Here is a 7,397-nt window from a genome sequence, read left to right as displayed (position 1 = left end):
ATTGACAAGCCGGGAGAGTTGGGTGTCAAAGTCTTGAGAAAGTTAGTGGCTCAACTACTTTCTAAGTCACATAGTGAGTTCATTTGGAACACCTATGCAATAGACTATGACAAGACCCTTAATGATCTTATCTATTGTTAAGATCAACTTCCTAAAACTTTATGGACATTGACAATGGTGACACTGGAAATACAGAAAAGAACATTCTCTTCCCAATGGAAAGGGATCAGCCATAGTCAACTCGGTTGAACAAATGGTAAAGAGAAAAAACTAAGTCTGTAATAGTCCTGTGTACCATTATCAAAGGGTCCATATGTTTATATTGCCAAAGTAAGGGTCATTATTTGCGAAGCTGCGAAATTTACCTAAGGATGTTAAAGTCAATAAGTTTGACTCTACTTCTGGTAAAGTCCACTATCTAACTTTGTTAAGTTTCTATTCTGAGATTCCTGATACATGATGTGACTGGGTCACATGGTAATGTCTTAAGAACCAAAGAAAAGTAAAGGAACTTAAAGAAAGAATATGCTGAATCTGATCGCATAGATGGATTTCTATCGCGTAGTTTGAAAATCAGATTCTTGAGCTACTTCTTAGGAGTTATGAGATATTGCTAAGGAATAGATAACAACAAGTTTTCATATGGATTGTAAGGATAAGTTTTTCCGCATAGATTTAAAATAAAAAAGAAAAATTTTGATTTTATTTATTTTAAAATATCCTTACAATGGCATTTGAGGAAAAATTGTTGCTTATATGATTCCATTAATAGCAAGAGTGGAAATATGTAACTGATTCTTTCATTTGTGGTAATGTCTAAATTTATCAAATAAAGGAAAGATTCTCATCACCCAAGTTTCAATTCGACCGGGACTTGGAATCATGCAAGTTGTATAGCATGATGAATGAGAACTTTTCAAGTATTGGAAAAATTAAGACTAATTACTTATTCACATGGATGTGTGAGTCAAGTAATGGACTAAGGGATTGAGTACATAGTCATGTGTACTGATTAAGTCCACCACAAAAGATATAAGGCTATTCGTCATATTTTACTAGAGTTCAGTAAATATGATTATACTTACAAGCTTAAGTGTAACTCTGAGACATTGGAAAAGGTTCCAATGCATAGCAGAGCGGATAAGAAGAATCAAATTAGGCAGAAGGATAAAAGTTTCTCAAATCTAAAAAGATGGGAGAGTTGTTTAGTATCAGTTTTGTGAGCATCTTAATGATTAAGAAACCATATCAAAATTAGTTCTCTAAGGAAGTCTTAGTGCATTCTTATGACTAAGAAGAAGGGATCTTGAATTGTTGAAATGGTTAAATCAAGAAGATGAGTCATACTTCGTTCCAATACAAGTCTTAGAGTCATACTCCAAGATTGTAACTTGAGTGACATGTCTTAAAGAAGGTTTAAAACACTTATCAAATGTAAGAGTAAAAGTTTTCTACTCTTGTACATTTGAAATTGGTAAGTTGTGATGTTTTGGATAAAACAAAGACCAACTAAGGCCAATTGTGTGAAGTGTTTGTCTTGATTAGAATCCGCACTATCTCTTGGATGTTTGACAAGGGAGTCTTATAGGTCAAGTGGACAGTGGGAGTCTTAAAGGTCTTGAAATTCTCAAGAACTAATCAAGAATGAAACCTGAAGTTCTTCACTAGCACACGACTTGAGGTTTATAACCTATCATGTTGACATATTCTGTGCCCATTCTAGTTAAAGTTGGCTTTGCATATGAGTTCTTAGAGTTCTCAATGTGTTGCACAACAACTTGGAAGCAATGGTAGGCCCTTGAGCTGCCAGGTGGCAAGAAATTAAGATTGAGTTCAGTCCATATGAGTTTGGATTTGTCATTATCCTTGTCTTGTGACTATGGTTTTGACAATTCACATGGATAAGAACTCATACACCATTAAATCTAAGTGTCATAAGGTTTCTCTCCGATTCATGAAAATGATGGTGAGGAAACACTTCCACTAAGTAGATTTTAGCTAGATAGCATTTGTGATATTTGCATTCTCAAAGTCGTTAGTGGAGCGTGTGTGGTTTACCGGCACACTAACTTGAACTTGTGAGAAATGGCTAAGGTCAAAAACGATCAAGACTATGATTACGGCATCCCTTTTCATAGTTCTTAAAATTGTTTTGACACACCCATGAGCTATCTAAGGGAAGGTGTATGTTTTTGATAAAGTCTTATCAAAACAATCTAGTATCAGAAATCTGAACTTTTGTAAGAAAGTCAATAAAGTATTGATTTCTAGAAGTCGAGCTTTCTGAGTATATGTCAAAGCTAGTGGGAGCATAAGTGTTATGCTAATAATCATCATGTTAGTGGGAGCATGATAATTACGATAAGTATTGCAAGCTAGCAATGTTAATTATAGAAAACAAAAGGTTTCAATTGGGAAAAAGTTGTTTTGCTATAATTAAGGGAGAGGAAATTATACTTCATCTCAAATCTATAAGCTTAGATCGTGATTCATCTCAAATCTATAAGCTTAGATCGTGAGGTTTTAATCATTTAGTCAAGGATATATATGAATTTCATGTTGGAATGGCTCAACATAAGGAAATTCTATATATGGGTCCATTATTTGCGTTCTTAAATTCGATTATGATTACGGCGTCCCTTTTCATAATCTGAATTATGAGAACTTGGCAAATAGAAATGGAAATGTTATAGCAAAAGACTGGTTTAGTCTTTATGTGAGACATCATGAATCGTGTCCCATATGCTTCGGATATAGGATCGATTACATGTGCTATAGTTATCCGTTCTAAAAGTTTCCAAATGCTTGGGGCATTAAGAAGGGAAAAAGGTTTAGAACTGGATATGACTAAAAGGATTAAACAATTGTCGAGGACAATCTAAGGTTTACCAAAGATTGGTTTCTCAAGGACAATTGGAAGTATAGTGATAATTCTGGAAGGACCATATTGACATAATCTGTAAGGAGGCAACTCTTGTTCAGAAGTGATAGTCGAAATGGAATCTGGAAATGTTTCAAAGTTAGAATTTTCAATCTGTGTAAGATTAAGGAAACTTAATGCAAGAAGGATGGTTCCAAGGAGTTAATCTCCTTTGGAATGCTCTGTAATGATTGTTGCCAAGTCTTTGTGAATTTGTGCATAATCGTTACAAAAGGATCAATACATATAAGTTTAGAATCTAACAGATTTCAGTAAATGACATGAATTTGGAATTCTTGCATTTGCAGTAAGGATTGTGAAAAAGGAATCATTGAAGTTATGTTCAATTGATCTAGTTCACAAAGTAAAGATCATAGACAAACATAGTATGCATACTTGGTGTATGGCATGACTAGTGTTTAGAAAACATAGTGTACATGCTTGGAGCATGGGACAACTATTGTTTTAAATTCAAGAATAAAGTTGATAGCTGAAACAATATACAATGAATAATGTGTAATCGTATGGTGATAAATAAAAAGTGTTTTATTTATATTCATAAGTTCTGAGACCATATTGGATTCAATTATTATTGTGTTTCACTTTGCATGTTTTGACTTCCTGAATAAACTAGGTTATTCTTCCGGAATGACTAAGTTATTCAAACCGTCCACAGTCGGTCATATGTTGGAAGTAGATTTGAATTAAGACTGTCATGGGTTGGCTTGTAGAGGTCTAAAATGTTGGACAAAGGGCTACAACACTCATGAGTGCTCATAAGTTCTGAGTATTGGATTCAACCCGCGCTCATTGGAATCACTTCATGGATTTTATCACGAGTGATCATGAGACGATAATATCTTATATTCTTCAAACCTAGAGATATGAGTTGTTAATATGAGTTGATAGTACATTGATTACACAAAACGCATTGGTAACTCGATGTTATAAAACGTGTCTTTGTGTATGATTCAACAAGTAGTAGAACAAGCCATATGAGTCGAAGTTTATCCATTCCTTTTACCTTCGGGATAAAAGCGATATCTGTGGGCCCCTCGATGATTTGATGATGACAAATGGAAGTGCTCGGCCGGGCCAGGACTGATTTGATTTGTTCAATTAGTCAGTCGTCATAAATCGGAAATCGGGAAACAACAAATGGACAGAGAGAATGATTATAATCCATGTCTCAGTCCATACGATATCTAGAATGGAGGAATATATGATCCCTTATCTAATGGACAAGTCATTGACAAGATCAGAGTTCATCTACAAGGTCAGAGTTCGACAAAAGCTTTTGACAGCTACGATTGCCAGTTGGTTCCTGAAGTCATACACAATAATAGTTTTAGACTTATCCAAGTGGGAGACTGTTGGATTAATGTCTAAGTCCATAACTATAATTGGTAAGACTTGACCCGACCCGGCATGGTCCATTTGGGTTGCATGGCATCATGCACTTGGATAGACTAAATGAGAGAAATAAGACACTTATGGTTATTAATATATTATAAGTTCTAGTATATTAATAATAAGAATAATAAGATTATTTAATTAGTATTGATCAAGAATTAGTCTAGGATTAATTAAGTGATCAAAAGAAGACTAATTAAATATATGGATTGATTGTGCAAATCATCCATACTTATATAGTGGGCTAATGCTCCATGGATTATCTAGTTGGGCCAAAACCTATATGATGCTCCATGGATGCTCCATGGTGTATTTGAACCCATGGATCCAAGGAAATGGAAAGTCATGACAATTAGGGTTTGCCCTAATTGTAACACTATATAAAGATATTATTCTTGACAAAATCGGCCACTAGATTATTCTAGAGAGGGCTAGCCGATTTTATGAAGTGTAGAATCCTTTCAAGTTATTCCAAGTGTATTTGGTGTTGTGTGAACCATTTGAGGTGTCACACTTGGGGCACTAGGCACTCAAGCTTCATGAAGACATTCTACATCAAAGAGGTATGTATTCTATCTTGTTATATTGATAGTTTTGTATGCTAGATTAGGATAATACCTTGGATGTTCATATTTGCATGTATAATAGAGAAAACATAGATCCAAGGTATTTAGGGTTGCATGTACACTTAGGAGTGTTAGAATGCTCATAACCCTACAGAAATATATGACACTCCTTTCATAGAAGCTTTTGAGCTTTGATGCACGAAATGATGTGAAGGATGAAACTAAGTTTATCGTCGTAGATTATGAGGGTTTGACCCGGAGGAAGGTTGAGATGTATAGATTTCTCGTATCAAAGGATATCAGCATGATTAGGATTCAACCAATCCATGCCAATGATAACATCAAAGCTCTCTACGGAAACTGGCATTAGGTCAATAAGAAAAGAATGATCGTTTACGTTAAGGGTGCATCCTATGAATATGTCGTTAGCGTTCTCTTTCTCACCGTTGGTCATCTCGATGGTAAATGTTTTGGTCACTAATTGAGGACTATGTTTATGAAGATGTTCGAATGAATAGCTAATAGATTATCTTTCAGTACTAGAATCGAAAAGGATTGTAAACATAAGGGTTATCGAAGAGGAGTATACATTCGGCAACGCGGGGATCGACGGCTGCCTCATCTTGTCCCAAAGCTAGGACTCTCCCGGTGTTGCCAGTTGCTGCTTCCTTGGAGTAGTTTCTCTTGTAATTCTAGACTTCACCGCAACCATCGTAGGCCTGACTGATGCCCGCTCCAGAATCTTGATTGGTTGATTGGGTTACTGTTCTGCAGCTTTGCGCAAGGTAACCCTCCTGGCCATAGTTTTTACAAAACTTTTCATGACACGGACCGGGGATACGATGGTGGTACCTATTGCACCACGGAAGAATACCAACATATCTAGTGGTAGGTGCTTGAGCTGAGGAACCGACGATAAAAACAGCAACAGGGGTAGCAGCAGCGTGGACTGCCACTATTTGCTGCTTCTTCGAGGACTCCTGTGAAGACTGACTCTTCTTCTTCTTCCAAAAATTTCTTTTCTCACCACTTCTCTCTTTCGGATCAGGAGTGGTGGCTGCTTCCTCTAGGTAATCACTATGGTCGATCAGGGTTTGCGCTAGGCATTTGGCGCTATCGTATGTGTCTAGTTTCGCAGCTAATACATTGCCCTTGGTTGGCTGGGTCAACCAACATATGAAACTCTCAATCTTTTTGCTTTACGGGGTAACCATTCCCGGACAAAGAAGTGCCAAGTCATCAAACCTCGAAGTGTAAGCAGCGATGTCAGAACTTTTCATCTTCAGGTTCCAGAGTTCATGCTCCAGCTTCCGCATTTCGCTCCATGGGCAGTAGTCCACAAGTAGAAACTCTTTCATGAGTTCCCAACCCATAACATTGGCTAAAGATAGGGTTCAAGATTTGACTTGGCCGTTCCACCAGGTAAGAGCTTTATTGGTGAACGTGCAGGTGGTGAATTTCACCTTGTCAGATTTTGAACAGACACAGATTTCGAAGATAGATTCGATTTTCTCTAACCAACGAGCTAGGGCAATGACACCTCCTGTGCCATCGAAGGACGTGGGTTTTGCGTTCATAAAGTCCTTGTAATAACACTCTTTCCGGTGTCCCTAGCTAATTTCTTGGTTTGGAGGCTGAGTACCACCTCCTGGCCCGCCTGAACTAATGAGGTTCATTTGCGATATGGTAGCAGTCACAGCAGCATTGACAGTTGCTTGAACCATGACGGGATCAAATGGAGAGGGAGGTGGTGGCGGAGGAGGATTGTTGTTCTTTGAGATGGGTCTTTTCCTTGGAGGAATCTTGATCTATAATTGTCAGTAAAGAGAGGATCATAAGTCCTCTAATTTGAATCAAGAGATATGGAACAAGAGATATCTCTTTATGACAGATATAAAGTTCTAATAAGCGATAAAACAGGAAAGAGTTATCAAAGCAGATAAACTATCGCTAAGGAAAGAATGAGTAGCAACACTCGGAATGAACTTCTACAACATAATATGCTTTGGCTAAAATACTCCCATAGTATTTTATGTTTTGCTGCGACGATGATGCATTGTTTGGATATCATGTAAGTTTTAGGCATGCTGCATACCACCGTTACTCCCAAGCACATATTGGCCGTGTCTCGAATGAATATAGTTGATCAGGCTATATTGACCCTAGACACGACTACATAACTGCCCAAGTTTAACCGCAGCATACAACACCCAATTACTTATGTTCTGTTCTACTCGAGGTTACGATTTCCGGTGGCTAGGTATACTTGTATACTTTTGAAAATACTTATATTTTAAAGTATAATTTTAGCTTAGAGCACTTTGGCCCCTAAATGTTTATAGTCTTACACCATGTAAGGTTTGGTATACTAGTTCACTATAAACAAGGGCACTGATACCAATCTGTCACACCCCGAAACCGATGGCGGAAATGTTCCGGGGCGGAGGACGTCATGGAGTATCGCAACCAATGTACATAGTAAGCATAGTAAACACAAC

The sequence above is a fragment of the Lactuca saligna genome, chromosome 4 (assembly GCF_052625555.1).
Source record: "Lactuca saligna cultivar CGN05327 chromosome 4, ASM5262555v1, whole genome shotgun sequence".
Lineage (NCBI taxonomy): Eukaryota > Viridiplantae > Streptophyta > Magnoliopsida > Asterales > Asteraceae > Lactuca > Lactuca saligna.
Note: the sequence above shows the minus strand (reverse complement) of the source record.